Below are 15,761 nucleotides of genomic sequence, written 5' to 3' on the forward strand. Positions count from 1 at the left end.
AAATTATATATATCATTATTTTTATCTTAATTCATTTCTTTTCTAATAAAACACTAGTTTAATTAGTTATTATAGTAAGAAGCAGTTTTATCTCTTCTCATTTTTAATAGTGACTCACTCGTTTTGAAAAACAGTATTAGCAATATTTATAAATTCTTTTAGTGAGGGAGTTATATATATTTTTTCCAATTTATTGTAATAACCTTTCTAACAATAGTTAACATAAGTTCATAGGTTCATAGGTGTGTAATAGGCTAATGGTCCTGGAGCTTTTACAAGCCTAGCCCATACAATTACCCTGGCATTATGCCACTCGACCTTAGTTCCCAATGCCTCTGTCGAGTAAAGCCACTGGAGTGATCCCTGGGGTGAATTTTCTATTTCTCATCCACTCATTAAGATTTCTCTTGAAGAGGGCCAGTGAGGTTCTCTGCTTGACATGTATGGGAAGTCTATTCCATAGCATGGGCAGTCTCTGGGTTATGAAACTGTCCCTCCGGCATGTTCTGTTGATTGTGGTAATGAGGTTGAGGTCTCTGGAGCGTGTGGTGCGGAGGGATTGAGATTTCTTCAGATGTAGCATTTCTAACAGAACTGAGTCAGACATGGCTTTGTAAGTCAAGCAGAGATCGTCTCTAAGTAGGCGATATGAGGCAGAGAATAGTTGGAGTTTTTTTAGTTTGTCCATATAGGACAAAGGTTTAAGGCCTAGGATCATCTTTGTGAGGTACTTTTGTGGCCTCTCCAGTTGTTGCAGGTGTTTAGTGAGGTACATGCCAAATGGGGCATTGTACTCAATGATTGACCTAATGAGGGAAGAGTAGAGGGAGACAATGACCTCTTTCATCCTGGATGCAAAACCCTTAGTAATGAGATGCGCCACATAGAAGAACTTTCTGACCACAGTGGCAATGTGGTGGCCAAAAGAGAGGGTGCTGTCAACCTGTGTTCCCAGATCTCTTATTATGCCTTCTGTGTTCAGTGGACTACCACTGATGTGGTAATTCATGGGAACTGGGTTTTTCCCAAAGGTGATGACACATTTTTTGGCATTGAGCTTAAGGCCATGGTTCTGACACCAGTCATTGGTCTCAGTGAGGCCTTTCTGTAGGATGTCAACATCACTTGGGGAGTTAATAATAACTCTCAACTTGCAATCGTCTGCAAACTTTGTCAGCCAGAGTCCCTTTGTGTTGGCCTGGACTTCAGAGAAGTAGATACCAAACAGGAGATGATCCAAGACCGAACCCTGTGGGACTTCACTCGTGACTGGTCAGCAGTCTGACTTCAAGTCAGCTACTTTCACATTGTGGATTCTACCTGTGAGCCAGTTTGCAACCCACCTAGTGATATAGGGGTTGATGCCTAGCTTAGTGAGTTTTTCTATGATTCCTGAGTGGGGAATGGTATTAAAGGCCTTGGTCAGATCAAGGTAGGCTGTATGAACCACTTTGCCTTCATCCACAGCTCTGGTGACTGACTCAAAGAAGTTGACCAAGTTGAACAGGCATGATCTACCCTTCACAAAACCAAACTGTGTGGGATCCAGAGTTTGGAGATTCCCTATATCTTTGTTTATTAGGTCCATGTTGATGCATTCCATAGCTTTGCATATCAGACTCATCAGGCTAATGGGGCGATAGTTCCCAGGGTGTGTAGTCGCTCCTCCTTTGTGGAGAGGGATGACTGGAGCAGTGTGCCATTTGGTAGGGACAAAGTCTGAAATGAGGCTGTGATTGAACAGGGCACACAGGTGAGGTGCCAATTCACTCTGTAGTTTATGTAGAACACAGCCAAGGATATTGTCAGGTCCCATAGAAGCAGTGGCAGCTGGTGACTTCAAATCAAAGGGGGGCTGCAGGAGACAGCTGAATGGGTGGGGTCAATGGGAAGGGGTGCAGCCAACAAGAAAGGGGAGGAGCTATCCTCAAAACCACAAAAACTAACTTTAATTAAAAACGATGCCCTGGGTGCCAAACTGTCATTATGAGAGTCCAATCAAGACAAAATGAAGTGTAGAAGAAAAAAAATATTTCAATGCATTGTCTGCATGACAGCTTACTTAATATCTAGATGGAAACAAAAAGGTTGTGAGGCATGAAAAAATAAATTACTTTTTAAATACATTACTGGAATGCCAGTCAAAATCAAGTATAAGAAAAACAAGCAGCACTCAACTCAAACCACTTTTCCTTGCACTGCAGTTCTAATTATACTTTATATTCAGCTTTATTAAAGTACCAAGTAACGTGCTGAAAGTAGCGATCTCTGTGATACCCCCACTTGTAAAAATGTTTCTGATCCAAAAAAGACCTGCTGCCTGACAACTATCTACTTGTTTCATGGGGAAAGCATGATCAACGTAAAAAATGAAAAGCAAACAAGAAACAAGCTCAAGATACATTTCTTAAAGGATTACTGTACAGGTTATGGAGCACACATGATTGGTATTCTGTTTAGTTTACATGTAAAACCTGCAGAGATGACTGGAAGTCTCCAACAAGTGTAATGAGCTTCTTAAAATAATGTAATCCTGTCCTTTATTACAAATACTGTCATATGCATTTCAATACCCAAGGCTTATACATTATCTAGTTAAGTATTCTCTGCATGGCAAAAGCAGAAAGACTTTCAATGTTGGCAATTCTTTAACAGTATGCTTATTAAAGCTTACTTGCATCTTACGATCTCAAACAAGCTTACCTGATGGTCATTAAAGCATTGCTACTTAAACACAGAGCAACAGGCACTTTCTGAGTAATAAGCATAAATCAACAGTACAAAAATATGACAGAAACCAGACCATTCTGCAAAATCAAGGACACATGAAAAGCCACTGTAGTACTTGTGTCGACCTTGGATGGGGGGATACTCTGCACATTTACACTGCATAACTGCTCCTTGCCTTGCTTGGACACATCCAGAGTCACTACATGGGGGAGTGGGGTACAACAAGTATGTCACAATTTGAAATGTCTCTGGTTGACTGTGATGGCCCTGACGCATTTGTCATGCCTCTCAACCTCAGAGCAAGAAATCTGGACAAAGCCATGCATGGAAGTGGGGCAAAGTCCCAAAACTAAGGACAATTTTTAAATATTGCTCTTATAAACTTAGAAAGATAATAGAATAGGTCCTGCATTAGTATGAATTTTCTGAAGGGTATGAAATCTGAAACTCAAATGTCTATCATTATTTTCTAACTTCAGTATTTAATGATTTGTCACTAATTTGCCAAAAAAACACAATTTTATGAAAAATGGACCAAAAATGTGATGCAAAAATATAAAATAGCCACACAATATAGCTGGGAACCTGTCCAAAGAAGGACACTTTAATATTAGTACTGCTAACTTGAGCAGCTGACAAAATAAAATAATATACATGCATTTCTGAAATAAAAGTAATCTATAACTCTGATTATTACAATTATTTCTTAATTGTAAACCCTCCATGTCTTCTTCCAAAATTGCTATTTTGCGGAGGGAATATTAAGGGGAAGAGCAACATTTTGAGCCAAAATCAGTGACAGTTGAGAGGTTTGGCTATGCCTAATTCTATAAAGCAATTTATTTGCATGTACCTCTCAACCTGTTAATGCAATAAATCTGGACAAGGCCAAATATATTAGGGGAACATATAAACAGTACTAAAAATTGCTCTTGTATAAACTGAGACAGTTGCTAGAATAACAGGTCTTACTTTAGCATGCATTTTTTCTGAAGGTTATGAAGTCTGAAACTCAGTGTGTCATTATTTAGTGACTTAATTCCTAAATGATTTGCCAGAAAACCACAAATTTTATGAGGAACAAACCAAAAATAAGAAGCAAAAATCTATTCATTCTGTGAAAATCTGGACAGTTGGGAGGTATAGTTCAGCTGGGGCTGTCTTTGAGTTTGCCACCCTTCCCCCTCACAAAATCATGGTCGAATGGAGCCTCCCCCCTGCAGCCATTCCAATGATCCATTACTTGGCTATTTTCACTCCATTTACCATAAACACTAATGTGCATACTGCTTTACTTCTATGATGATTTGGACTTCATTTGAAAGTTTTATTTTGCATTTTACAGCACAAACACTAAGACATCTGCTAAACAAAGCAATGCAGTCTCACAATGAAAACAACACTAATGTGCATACTGCTTTACTTCTATGATGATTTGGACTTCATTTGAAAGTTTTATTTTGCATTTTACAGCACAAACACTAAGACATCTGCTAAACAAAGCAATGCAGTCTCACAATGAAAACAAACTTAGCATTAAAACTTCTCTGCCCTTGAAACTCACATTCATTGAAACAGCATTGAAACCCACATTCAACGAAAATACATTTTGCCAGTGGCAGATAAAGATTAACTTTGGGCTGTTTTCAAATCATAGGCCCCATGCACATGAAATATACATGTGCTCTTTGATACACCTTCCTGATTGTACTAAATTATATTCCTTGTACAATACAGTACAGTTATTAGAGGCCATTTTAAATTTATTGTTTTGAACATTTTTCCAGTAAACAATGAAACAAAACACATGCACCAATAATGACAAAACTGCCCAATTCAGAACATTTTTCCAGTAAACAATGAAACAAAATGCATGCACCAATAATGACAAAACTGCCCAGTTCAGAACATTTCCATCATAAAAGTCTACTCAAACTTCTACAGTCCACCATTATCAGTAAATATGCACAATCTCTGAAGAAGTAAAAGTCATCTAAATAATTTCACATTAAAGAAATCTGTAACTAATGAAGAGGTTGCTGCTAGCAAACACCTTTATATTTCATGGTTCCATCGAAAAATAAAGTGTATGTTGCCCTTGAGGAATAAATTGCCTATATTACATTACAAAAATGATAAGCTAGTAATATTGCAATAGGAAATGGATGGCAAACTGATAACAGGCTCATAGTTAGTATCTTCGCGAAAGAGGACATTCTCAGTACGGCAGCATCCACCCCTTGTGAGAGTAGAACCCACAGCCTTCTGCATCAAAAGCAAGTACACAACCTGTTGTGATATTAACAAAGCAAGAAGACTCAGCATAAGCAGCACTAAACTTCTCTTCCCCTGCAGCTCTCAGCTCCTTGTAAAATCTACTCAATACTCAACTGCATCTCAACTTCGCAGTACAAGAAATCTGGAAAAAGCCAAAATTTATTGGGGGGGGGGGTCAAAAGCCCAAAAACCAGGGACACATTAAACATTGCTTATATAATCTTGGAAAGTTGCTAGAATAAATGCTGTGTTACTACCATACATTTTACTGCCAAGGTCCCTGTGCAAAACAGTCAGAGCAACATACCACTACGCCATATCAGCTGCTTTGTGAAAGAGAGGAAGACTGACACTTAAATGGCTATCATTTAGTGAATTCAGTTCTCACCATAGCTGTCAATCTCATAGCACAAAACACCTGGACAAACCCAGTAATGAGGGAATACAGCCTTCAAACATATTCAGTGAATTCAGTTCTTGCCATAGCTGTCAACCTTAGGACAGAAAACCTGGACGAAGCCAATAATGGGGGAATACAGTCCCAAAAATAGGGACAAATTCCAAATATTCATCTTATAAACTTAGAAAATTGCTAGAATAAAAGGTTTTGTGTTATTATGTATTTTCTGAAGAATATGAAGTCTGAAATTCAAATGCCTGTCAATTTTTCTTCTGACGGAACAAAAACAATTTTCAGCAGAGGCCCAGGGAGAAATACTGCAGACGCATGTCTTTGTAAAATGGCAGGACACTAGAGCAAATCCACACAAACACAGGGAGGAGATGCAGACTCCACACAGAAGGCACCCCAGCCAACACACACACACCTGCTTACCTTGCCGACGAGTGACATGTCTAAATAAACTGCTCTGCTCCCCTTGCCGCCAATATCCAAACAGTCCCTTTGCTGCCAAGCAACCCTATTCCTCACGATTGGTCCATCCAAACAGTCCAAATCCTTGCAATTGGTTCAGCCTGTTGCTGCTGCAGTCCGGAGTGCCTCCATTCCGTGACGTCACCATCACACAGACTGCTGGGCATCTTGGGGCAGAGATACCTTTCCCCCTATCTAGACTTCTGAGAAAGCAGTCTGAGAGTGTGCACGCATGCGCACGCTTCCAGGAATTTATGGTGTTTGTTTTTGTGTTTCTCAGATTCATTTTTATTTGTTTTTTAGGTGGGAGGGCTGCAGTCCTGCAGTCCTATAGCACGAGCCGCCCCTACATATAAGCTGTATTCTTGGCCTTGGACAGTGCTGTTTTATCCTGTGCAGCAGTAATACTGGGTGCCTGGCAATCTACTGGTATTGTGACTGGTCCCTTGGGGGGGGGTAAAGTTGGCACTGAATCTGTTGGCCAGTATATTGGCAATATCTGTTGGCTCAGTATAGGAGGTACCATTGTGCAGTAGCTCAGAGTAAATCTGGGTATTGCGTGGAGATTCTTTACATAAGTATAGAAAGCCTTATGGTTGTCTTTAATATCTGCTGCAATTCTGTTTTCATAGCTAACTTTAGAAGAGTTGATGAGGGATCTCAACTTTTTGTTGAGGCTGATAAGGGCGTTTTTCCAGTCTTGGGACTTCACCTTATTCTGCATCAGTTTCCTCCTTCTGTTGTAGAGTTTGTTTATGGCAGGGACCACCAGAATGGCTTCCTTTTTTTGGAGGAAAGCGTCTTGGTTCTATTGGGTATGGCAGGATCCATGCAATTGTGTATGTGTTCGTACAGTGCATTGGTGTATGATTTGGAGGTCATGCAACTGATCTCCAGTTGCATGGGTGCAGTGAAGTTAGCCACCTCTGTTTTTAGGAGCCCAAAGTTAGCTTTGGAGAAGTTTTTCATGATAGTTACCTTTGCAGGGGGGTTGGGGTGGGAGGGATGTGGATTTCCAAAGTGATTAGTTTGTGGTCGGATCTAACTAGGGAGGAGTTGATTATTGGTGTAGAGTAATGGTCGCCCATGTTAGTAATGACCATGTCAAGGATGCTGCTACCTCTAGTGGGGGTAAGAACGAGCTGGTCCAGGGCATGGGAATTAATGAATTCCAGGAAATGTTGTGCAAGTGTATTGGTACATGAGTAGTTTTCCCAGTTAATGGAGGGGCAGTTGAAGTCACCCAGTATGAAAGTGTTAGGTTGGACCTTAATATTCTCCAGGGTGCTTAAGAACATGGAGTCTGAGTCGTGTGACATGGTTGGGGACCCATAGCAAGCTGTGATTTGAATCACTGTCTCACCCAATGTTAGGTGCACCTGAAGTATCTCAGATGCATTATGTTGGGCTACCAGTCTGGAGGTGTGCACATCCTTTATGAATATGGAAACACCACTGCCTTTGGAACTTCAGTCCAAGATCTGGGGCCAAAAGGTGTGGAATGAGTTATAGTAGATACCACAAGAAGCAAAACAAGAAGAAAAATACTACCAACAACGAACAAGCCAACAAATTTATTGCTTAGCGCCTTGGCTATTCAGCCTTAAAAGAGTAAAAAACAATAAAAATCATGATAATATACAAATAAAAGTTACAAGTCACACCCACTGGTGTGGAATGAGTTATAGCCAGGTAGTGCAGGGGTGCTTTCTGCTGCCTTGAACCAGGTCTCTGTTACAGCACAAATGTCGATGTTCTCCATTTTAAGGAGTGCTTCGAGTGAGTGCATTTTAAGATTTAGACTTCTAGCATTGAGCAGCATGACCCTCAGATTGCATTTGTTTGTAGCTGTTATGGTGGTAATTTGGTCTTTAGAACACTGCCTAAAAAAAGACACTATAGGGGTGGCAAGAGCCTTGGCCAGTATCCGGAATCCCAGGAGTGACAGATACAGGCCATCTCTGCCAAAGCATCGAGGTCTGTCAATCATGTCATCCCAGGCAGACAGATACTGGATCCCCTTAGAATGACATCGGAAACTTAGCCAATTGTTGAAATCAATCATTTTCTGCTTGTATTGTGGTATCATTCTCAGTGGTGGTAGGATGCTGTTCAGGGCTAGGGACATAACCACCTGGGCTAGATAATCAGAGAGCTCCTCCATGTCTCTTTTCATATAGTCCAGGGAGGTACATCTCAGGTCATTTACACCCATATGTACAATGACAGAGTCATATTTGTACCTATTGTTGAGGGACCTGAGTGCGTGCATTATGTGGCGGATCATAGCGTCTGACAGGCAGCTTACAGTTACTTTCGCCTTATTCAACCTAGTGAGTGAGACATCAGGATGCCTCACTATCGCGTCACCTATGACTAGTATGTTGGGCATGCTGTTATGCCTTAAGGGATTTGCTTGAGTGGCACACTGTTTAGGAGAGTTATGGTGCTGCGGTAGCGTTGTTGCCTCACAGTAAGACGTTGTCCTGTTCGATTCTCAGCTAGAGCATCTTCTGTGTGGAGACATGTGTGAATGGGCGTACCTTCGTTGAAGGTTGTGCATCAGGGCTGGCAATTCGGCATGTAAAAATCTACTGCCAATCATTAGCGGACTGGAGTTCCACTGTAGCGACCCCTAACCAGGAAAAGCCGAAAGACACAACAACAACAACAAAAAAATGTGTCTCGTGATTAGTGTTGTGTTGTGGTGGTCGAGTGCATTTCTGCCTTGGAGGTCTCTGCTGTTTGGGTAGATTTTTATTGAGAGCCTCCTTGAAGATGGGTGTGCAGTTTGTGTTTTTATGCAATGGCAGTGCTGGTGTGTGTTCTGGAGGGCTATGTGTTCCATGTGGTGTGATGCAAGTGTTGACCTTCTCCTCTTGACCAGCTATTCCAGTCTTGGCTGGAGAGTGCATGGCTTCCAATTTGGATATATAAATGCATCTCTCACAAGTCTGAGTGTTGGGAGGTAAGAGGAGAGGGTTGCCAGTGTACATGAGGCAGTTGCTACATTGGCTCAGGATGCCCAAGTTCACCAGGTTAATAGGAGAAAGCACAGGAACTGACTTTTAGACATGCCTGGAGGGGTGGGCATTAATAATAAGTACTGGAGCTGTTTCCTTGTAGAACATTTAGTGCTAGTAGCACTTTTGTGTGCTACAATAATTGCTACAAGAAGTCTGGTAAAGTGCTAGATTAATAAGCTAGTAAAAGTGCAGGAGAGGAGAGAACTAGTTGATCTAATGGAAAAATTGAAGAGTAGACTTTGACACTGCTCAGAAGCTTACAAACAGTCCTGGATACAGCAAATCTGTATCTGGACTAGACTAGTTACAAGAAAGGCGGGAAACAAGCACAAACGTGGGCTTTTAAACCAGAAAGTTGAAATATATGGAAAAACTGTCCAAACGGCCAATAAACTACAATTTCTGGGTCAGAAACCACTCCTCTTGTGGTAGATAGGCTACCTAGTTCTTACCACTCCCACTAATAAGCTAGAAGGCTTCCCTACAATACAGAAAGACTTGGTGGGCTCACAAGCTTACATACAGTCCTGGATACAGCAAATCTGTATCTGGACTAGACTAGTTACAGGAAAGGGGGGAAAAGTGGAAACATGGGCTTTTAAACCAGAAAGTTGAAAGAGATGGAAAAAACTGCCCAAACGGCCAATATACTACAATTTCTGGGCTAGAAACCATTCTTCTTGTGGTAGATAGGCTACCTAGTGCTTACCACTCCCACTGATAAGCTAGAAGGCTTTCCTCCAACATAGACTCCAGAAAGACTGAGAGGAGTTGAAATGTGAAAGTATCCACTGTGTAAAACCAGAAACAAGAAACTTTTGAAAAAGTTGGTAGTCTTATTGACAATCTGAGCAAACTGAAACTTAGATTTAAAGCAAATTACCACAATTTCTCCCATCTTACCTTGCCTAGTATACTGACCAGTGAAGATTTTAGCTGAATAGCTGCTGCCAAACAGGGTGCACAGTTATCATCTAACAATGGCATCATTATAAAAGTATACAAAGTAGCATATCCTTGGTGAAGAACAGAACATGTTAACTATAGTGCTGAATGAATGGCACATATCTACGACTAGTGACAGATCAAAGAATCCTGCCTCTAGAAGAGGACAGAAATCGTGCCAGTACCCAGAACAGGAAACTTTGAATTTGCAGTTAACTATCACTGCATCCCCATTTCCTATAAGCACTAATCCATTTACCTTGCCGAGCAAAGATACTGTACAACACAACTTTAAGTGTACATTTACTATAGCATAATGTGTGGAATCAGGGTAAATACCTGTGCATGCAGCATGGTATCTTGTGTTCTAAATCACAATGGACATCTGTTGCATAAGTTAGTGACTACCTCTATAATGTCTCTTATCAGAAAGGAATAATATAGGGCTAAATGAATGTTATCATGTTCATTAATTTTGTGTATGTTATGGGCTGTGGGAGGGAAAGCTGGTGGAACAAAGATAAGTCCTATAGCAGGATTGGGGGATGGATTCCTTTTCCTTGTCTCTGTTGGGCTTTTTAAAGTTAGTCTTGTTTGCATGAGAAAGCGAGGGGTGAATGCAAGGATGTAAAACCTGAATATGTGATTAGTCTGTATACATAATCCTGATACATTAAAAGTTATGGCTACTGTCATGTTTCATTCGGATAACTGAAACATTTCTGAATGAGTTCATGATACTAGTTAACATATCACACTACTTTTTCCCCACAGACCAGTTAGGAGAAAACAGTCACATTTGTACTTGTGTAAATATTTCAACAAACATGTTCTGTCTTTAGCATGCACAGCAGTTGTATATCATAGGTTTACCTCCATCAGCAATAGAACTGTTGACAAAAAGAATTCTGTTGAAATTCCAAATAATACAAAGTCTTCCAAAGTGATAGTGTTAAAAGGCGATTTCTGGCAAATTATTGTCCTGTAAAAAAAAAATATATATATATATATATATATATATATATATATATATATATATATATATATATATATATATACAGAGAAAGAGAGAGAGAGCAAAGAGAAAATTAACTAAATAGCGTGAATGGGGAACTGCAAAAATCACTCTGAAAATATTTTTGTTCATCTGTGAAAGAGTACATAATTAATATTAGTCTTTCAGTAACAGGTAATATACTTCAGTATATTCAGTGAAATACATATATTTCATGAAAGGCATTAACATAGTTACATTTATTTGATATAGCGAAGTATTAATTTATATAAGCTGTAGCAGTTAGTGGAAGCACAACTTATCTAATCTTGAAGTAACAAGAAAAAAGCCATCAGTGACACTGGCACACAAAAGTGACTTAAAGGAAGGAAAATAATATGACTCCAGAAATAAAAACAACTGTACTTAAATAAAAGATCTAGATGAACACTCATAACGTATGTATACTTTAGATATGGGTTGGTACAAAGTTCCAAAATGTTGAACTTCTCTTTTGAGAAAATATAGTTTTAGAAAGTTTTTATTAAATGTTAAGCACAATTAAACAGTATATTATCACCCAAAAGAAACGGGAAACAGAAAATAACTATTTACAATAGTGTCTGAATCAATTAATCTAACAAATTCTCAATTTCCATTCAACAAAAAAGAATAATAAATTATATATATCATTATTTTTATCTTAATTCATTTCTTTTCTAATAAAACACTAGTTTAATTAGTTATTATAGTAAGAAGCAGTTTTATCTCTTCTCATTTTTAATAGTGACTCACTCGTTTTGAAAAACAGTATTAGCAATATTTATAAATTCTTTTAGTGAGGGAGTTATATATATTTTTTCCAATTTATTGTAATAACCTTTCTAACAATAGTTAACATAAGTTCATAGGTTCATAGGTGTGTAATAGGCTAATGGTCCTGGAGCTTTTACAAGCCTAGCCCATACAATTACCCTGGCATTATGCCACTCGACCTTAGTTCCCAATGCCTCTGTCGAGTAAAGCCACTGGAGTGATCCCTGGGGTGAATTTTCTATTTCTCATCCACTCATTAAGATTTCTCTTGAAGAGGGCCAGTGAGGTTCTCTGCTTGACATGTATGGGAAGTCTATTCCATAGCATGGGCAGTCTCTGGGTTATGAAACTGTCCCTCCGGCATGTTCTGTTGATTGTGGTAATGAGGTTGAGGTCTCTGGAACGTGTGGTGCGGAGGGATTGAGATTTCTTCAGATGTAGCATTTCTAACAGAACTGAGTCAGACATGGCTTTGTAAGTCAAGCAGAGATCGTCTCTAAGTAGGCGATATGAGGCAGAGAATAGTTGGAGTTTTTTTAGTTTGTCCATATAGGACAAAGGTTTAAGGCCTAGGATCATCTTTGTGAGGTACTTTTGTGGCCTCTCCAGTTGTTGCAGGTGTTTAGTGAGGTACATGCCAAATGGGGCATTGTACTCAATGATTGACCTAATGAGGGAAGAGTAGAGGGAGACAATGACCTCTTTCATCCTGGATGCAAAACCCTTAGTAATGAGATGCGCCACATAGAAGAACTTTCTGACCACAGTGGCAATGTGGTGGCCAAAAGAGAGGGTGCTGTCAACCTGTGTTCCCAGATCTCTTATTATGCCTTCTGTGTTCAGTGGACTACCACTGATGTGGTAATTCATGGGAACTGGGTTTTTCCCAAAGGTGATGACACATTTTTTGGCATTGAGCTTAAGGCCATGGTTCTGACACCAGTCATTGGTCTCAGTGAGGCCTTTCTGTAGGATGTCAACATCACTTGGGGAGTTAATAATAACTCTCAACTTGCAATCGTCTGCAAACTTTGTCAGCCAGAGTCCCTTTGTGTTGGCCTGGACTTCAGAGAAGTAGATACCAAACAGGAGATGATCCAAGACCGAACCCTGTGGGACTTCACTCGTGACTGGTCAGCAGTCTGACTTCAAGTCAGCTACTTTCACATTGTGGATTCTACCTGTGAGCCAGTTTGCAACCCACCTAGTGATATAGGGGTTGATGCCTAGCTTAGTGAGTTTTTCTATGATTCCTGAGTGGGGAATGGTATTAAAGGCCTTGGTCAGATCAAGGTAGGCTGTATGAACCACTTTGCCTTCATCCACAGCTCTGGTGACTGACTCAAAGAAGTTGACCAAGTTGAACAGGCATGATCTACCCTTCACAAAACCAAACTGTGTGGGATCCAGAGTTTGGAGATTCCCTATATCTTTGTTTATTAGGTCCATGTTGATGCATTCCATAGCTTTGCATATCAGACTCATCAGGCTAATGGGGCGATAGTTCCCAGGGTGTGTAGTCGCTCCTCCTTTGTGGAGAGGGATGACTGGAGCAGTGTGCCATTTGGTAGGGACAAAGTCTGAAATGAGGCTGTGATTGAACAGGGCACACAGGTGAGGTGCCAGTTCACTCTGTAGTTTATGTAGAACACAGCCAAGGATATTGTCAGGTCCCATAGAAGCAGTGGCAGCTGGTGACTTCAAATCAAAGGGGGGCTGCAGGAGACAGCTGAATGGGTGGGGTCAATGGGAAGGGGTGCAGCCAACAAGAAAGGGGAGGAGCTATCCTCAAAACCACAAAAACTAACTTTAATTAAAAACGATGCCCTGGGTGCCAAACTGTCATTATGAGAGTCCAATCAAGACAAAATGAAGTGTAGAAGAAAAAAAATATTTCAATGCATTGTCTGCATGACAGCTTACTTAATATCTAGATGGAAACAAAAAGGTTGTGAGGCATGAAAAAATAAATTACTTTTTAAATACATTACTGGAATGCCAGTCAAAATCAAGTATAAGAAAAACAAGCAGCACTCAACTCAAACCACTTTTCCTTGCACTGCAGTTCTAATTATACTTTATATTCAGCTTTATTAAAGTACCAAGTAACGTGCTGAAAGTAGCGATCTCTGTGATACCCCCACTTGTAAAAATGTTTCTTATCCAAAAAAGACCTGCTGCCTGACAACTATCTACTTGTTTCATGGGGAAAGCATGATCAACGTAAAAAATGAAAAGCAAACAAGAAACAAGCTCAAGATACATTTCTTAAAGGATTACTGTACAGGTTATGGACCACACATGATTGGTATTCTGTTTAGTTTACATGTAAAACCTGCAGAGATGACTGGAAGTCTCCAACAAGTGTAATGAGCTTCTTAAAATAATGTAATCCTGTCCTTTATTACAAATACTGTCATATGCATTTCAATACCCAAGGCTTATACATTATCTAGTTAAGTATTCTCTGCATGGCAAAAACAGAAAGACTTTCAATGTTGGCAATTCTTTAACAGTATGCTTATTAAAGCTTACTTGCATCTTACGATCTCAAACAAGCTTACCTGATGGTCATTAAAGCATTGCTACTTAAACACAGAGCAACAGGCACTTTCTGAGTAATAAGCATAAATCAACAGTACAAAAATATGACAGAAACCAGACCATTCTGCAAAATCAAGGACACATGAAAAGCCACTGTAGTACTTGTGTCGACCTTGGATGGGGGGATACTCTGCACATTTACACTGCATAACTGCTCCTTGCCTTGCTTGGACACATCCAGAGTCACTACATGGGGGAGTGGGGTACAACAAGTATGTCACAATTTGAAATGTCTCTGGTTGACTGTGATGGCCCTGACGCATTTGTCATGCCTCTCAACCTCAGAGCAAGAAATCTGGACAAAGCCATGCATGGAAGTGGGGCAAAGTCCCAAAACTAAGGACAATTTTTAAATATTGCTCTTATAAACTTAGAAAGATAATAGAATAGGTCCTGCATTAGTATGAATTTTCTGAAGGGTATGAAATCTGAAACTCAAATGTCTATCATTATTTTCTAACTTCAGTATTTAATGATTTGTCACTAATTTGCCAAAAAAACACAATTTTATGAAAAATGGACCAAAAATGTGATGCAAAAATATAAAATAGCCACACAATATATCTGGGAACCTGTCCAAAGAAGGACACTTTAATATTAGTACTGCTAACTTGAGCAGCTGACAAAATAAAATAATATACATGCATTTCTGAAATAAAAGTAATCTATAACTCTGATTATTACAATTATTTCTTAATTGTAAACCCTCCATGTCTTCTTCCAAAATTGCTATTTTGCGGAGGGAATATTAAGGGGAAGAGCAACATTTTGAGCCAAAATCAGGGACAGTTGAGAGGTTTGGCTATGCCTAATTCTATAAAGCAATTTATTTGCATGTACCTCTCAACCTGTTAATGCAATAAATCTGGACAAGGCCAAATATATTGGGGAACATATAAACAGCACTAAAAATTGCTCTTGTATAAACTGAGACAGTTGCTAGAATAACAGGTCTTACTTTAGCATGCATTTTTTCTGAAGGTTATGAAGTCTGAAACTCAGTGTGTCATTATTTAGTGACTTAATTCCTAAATGATTTGCCAGAAAACCACAAATTTTATGAGGAACAAACCAAAATAAGAAGCAAAAATCTATTCATTCTGTGAAAATCTGGACAGTTGGGAGGTATAGTTCAGCTGGGGCTGTCTTTGAGTTTGCCACCCTTCCCCCTCACAAAATCATGGTCGAATGGAGCCTCCCCCCTGCAGCCATTCCAATGATCCATTACTTGGCTATTTTCACTCCATTTACCATAAACACTAATGTGCATACTGCTTTACTTCTATGATGATTTGGACTTCATTTGAAAGTTTTATTTTGCATTTTACAGCACAAACACTAAGACATCTGCTAAACAAAGCAGTGCAGTCTCACAATGAAAACAACACTAATGTGCATACTGCTTTACTTCTATGATGATTTGGACTTCATTTGAAAGTTTTATTTTGCATTTTACAGCACAAACACTAAGACATCTGCTAAACAAAGCAATGCA

The 15,761-nt window shown here is 39.6% G+C and overlaps 1 protein-coding gene across 5 annotated transcripts in view; it reads right to left on the reverse strand.

The window, feature by feature from the left end:
- The window catches only part of LOC122815795 (myelin-oligodendrocyte glycoprotein-like), a 402,462-nt gene that overhangs the window by 283,281 nt on the left and 103,420 nt on the right, over positions 1-15,761 (reverse strand). For 3 of the 5 annotated variants that reach the window (XM_044088583.1, XM_044088580.1, XR_006366996.1), the window contains exon 3: positions 10,726-10,834. The exons of the other annotated variants lie outside the window; for them this stretch is intronic. The gene's annotated coding sequence lies outside the window, so the exon portion shown is untranslated. The remainder of the gene's footprint in view (positions 1-10,725; positions 10,835-15,761) is intronic. 5 annotated transcript variants of the gene reach the window in all.

This window comes from Protopterus annectens, chromosome 11.part0 (assembly GCF_019279795.1).
Source record: "Protopterus annectens isolate FY-2018-M chromosome 11.part0, PAN1.0, whole genome shotgun sequence".
NCBI lineage: Eukaryota > Metazoa > Chordata > Ceratodontiformes > Protopteridae > Protopterus > Protopterus annectens.